A 2,884-nucleotide genomic window follows, 5' to 3' on the forward strand; every position below is an offset into this window, starting at 1 on the left:
AAGTGATTTCCTTTACATAACAACCTGAAGTGACAAAGTCATAGTGATGGAAAACATAACAGTGAGTGCCAGAGGTTAGAGGTGGAAAAAGGGAATGGCAATTAAGGAGTAATATGGTAATATGAAGGAAGTTTTATGTGTGTGTATGGTAATGGAACAGTCTGTATCCTGAATGTAGTTTTGTTAGTCAAATCTATATATGTGACAAACTTTCATAGAACCATTCTCCCTACTCAGTGTCCACACACACACGAGTACGTGCAAAACCTGAGAAATTCCAATAAAGGTTTGTAATTGAATTAATAGTATTGTCCCAGTGTCAATTTTCTTTTTGACAATGCACTATGCTTGTATAAGGTATTATCATTGAACAAAGTTAGAGGAAGAATACATGGGAAATCTTTGCACTATTTTTGCAACTCCTTGTGAGTCAAACTCTTTCAAAATAAAAAATTAATTTATAAAATTGACCTGGGACTGACAGAGATATTTGAATTAGCAGAATGGTCATATAAAAAGTATTATAACCATATTTTATGTGTTAAAAAGTTAAGTAGAGAGGAGCGCCTGGGTGGCTCTGTCGGTTAAGCATCTGCCTTCAGTTCAGGTCATGATATGAGGGTCCTGACCAGGTCATGGTCTCAGGGTCCTGGGATTGAGCCCCATGTCAGGCTCTCTGCTCAGCCAGGAGTCTGCTCCTCCCTCTCCTCCCCCCACTCGTGTTCTCACTCTCTCTCTCTCTCAAAAAATAAATAAAATCTTTTAAAATAAATAAATAAAAAGAAAGTTAAGTAGAGAACAGGTAGATATAAAATTGACCCAAATCAAACTTCTAGAGAAATGAAAATGAGATAAAAAATACACTTCATTTTATAATTGTACTATGATTATGTAAGAGAGTATCTTTATTTTATGAAATTACTAGTTTCAAATTATTTTAAAATATTTTTAAAAGAGATGGGGCGCCTGGATGGCTCAGCGGGTTAAGCGTCTGCCTTCAGCTCAGGTCATAATCCCAGGGTCCTGGGATCCAGCCTCATTGAGGGGGAGGCTCCCTGCTCGGTAGGGAGTCTGCTTCTCCCTCTCCCTCTGTGCTGTCTCTCAAATAAATAAAGAAAAATCTTGAAATAAAAAAAGAAACAAACAAAACATTTTTAAAAGCGAAAGAAAATGGGCTTAGAATTAGTACATGATTTCCATGGTCTTATAAGTATTAATGTCAAAGGCTACCCAGCATTCTTGCCAGAACAATACACTGTCTTGAAGTGACTCCCTTTCTTTTTTCTTTTTAAAATTTAATTAGGTTCCTTCTCTTACATTAGATGACTTACTTTATTTCAGTTTATATTTTCACTGAGAAGTCATGAATCCATATACAAATTGAAGTTTTTCGAGTTGTCAGCTCCCTCTTATACAAGATAAGAATAGTAGAAATACGCTGGCTTCATTTATTCTCTATGATTTATTCAAATGAACGATCTAAGAATTTTTAGTAAATTATTGTATTGCCGATCTCCTGGCAAGCTTGTCTGATACTGTAAAATCTGAAAAACTGTTTCTGAACTCTGAGTAGAAATCTGGTATTGGTGGCAAGGAACTGTATGACCCCATGACAACACTCTCCTAAAAATGTTGACAAATACGACCCACATGATGGGGTACTTCAACAGGAACCTTATAGCATGTTAGTCTTTCAGTAGATTTGCTTTTAGGACAATTAAATTCAAGATGCAGTTTCATTTGATGCTGCATTTTGAATAAAAAAATGTTATTTATGAGGTTTTTAAAAAATCATGGCCAGTCTTTCCCTCAGCTGCCGCTGAGGTGCTGGGTCCTTCCAAGGAAGCTAAGGCCGCGTTGCGGTGAGCCCCTCACTTCATCCGGCGACTAGCACGGCGCCTGGCAGCGTTCGCTCAGCGCTCGCCCGCCCTCTGGCCTCGGTCTCGGAGCTCGCTTGCATCTACTCGGCCCTCATCCTGCACGACGATGAGGTGACGGTCACGGAGGATAAGATCAGTGCCCTCATTAAAGCAGCTGGTGTGAATGTTGAACCTTTCTGGCCTGACTTGTTTGCAAAGGACCTAGCCAACGTCAACATTGCGGGCCTCATCTGCAATGTAGGAGCTGGTGGACTGGCCCCAGCAGCTGGCGCTGCCCCAGCTGGAGGTCTTGCTCCTTCCACGTGGCTGCCCCAGCTGAGGAGAAGAAAGTGGAAGCAAAGAAGGAACAATCTGAGGAGTCTGTTGATGACATGGGCTTTGGTCTTTTTGACTAAACCTCTTCTATAAGCTGCTCAATAAAAAGTTGAACTCTTAAAACAAAAATAAAATAAAATAAATAAAAAATAAAAAATAAATAAAAATCATGGCCATTAAAGGGAATAGAAATCGACTGTAAATAAGTTCTTTTAATAATCACACACTGTGGGGCGCCTTGGTGGCTCAGTTGGTTAAGCGACTGCCTTCGGCTCAGGTCATGATCCCGGAGTGCCGGGATCGAGTCCCACATTGGGCTCCCTGCTCAGTGGGGAGTCTGCTTCTCCCTCTGATCCTCCCCCTCTCATGCTCTCTGTCTCCCATTCTCTCTCTCAGATAAATAAATAAAATCTTAAAAAAAAAAAAAATCACACACTGTGTATCAGGCACTGTTCTAAACATTTTATATTCATTATCTTGTTTAATTGAATGAATTCTTTCAACAGTGATACTCTTGGCCATCATGAAGTTGAAAAATCTGAGGCTAGAAACACTAAAGTGACTTGGTCCAAATCACACAGCTAGTAAATGGAAAAACTGGGATTTAATCCACGGTCTGTCTGACAAGAAACTCTGCCATTAGTGAATACATCCATGCTTCTGTACACTGTCTGAATGAACAGTTCATT

The 2,884-nt window shown here is 39.8% G+C and overlaps 1 pseudogene; it reads left to right on the top strand.

Moving 5' to 3' along the window:
* Positions 1–337: 337 nt before the first annotated feature.
* On the top strand, positions 338–2,312 carry LOC118011680 (annotated as a pseudogene).
* The last annotated feature ends 572 nt before the right edge of the window (positions 2,313–2,884 follow it).

Source organism: Mirounga leonina, unplaced genomic scaffold (genome assembly GCF_011800145.1).
Source record: "Mirounga leonina isolate KUSES-001 unplaced genomic scaffold, KU_Mleo_1.0 Mir_151, whole genome shotgun sequence".
Classification (NCBI taxonomy): domain Eukaryota; kingdom Metazoa; phylum Chordata; class Mammalia; order Carnivora; family Phocidae; genus Mirounga; species Mirounga leonina.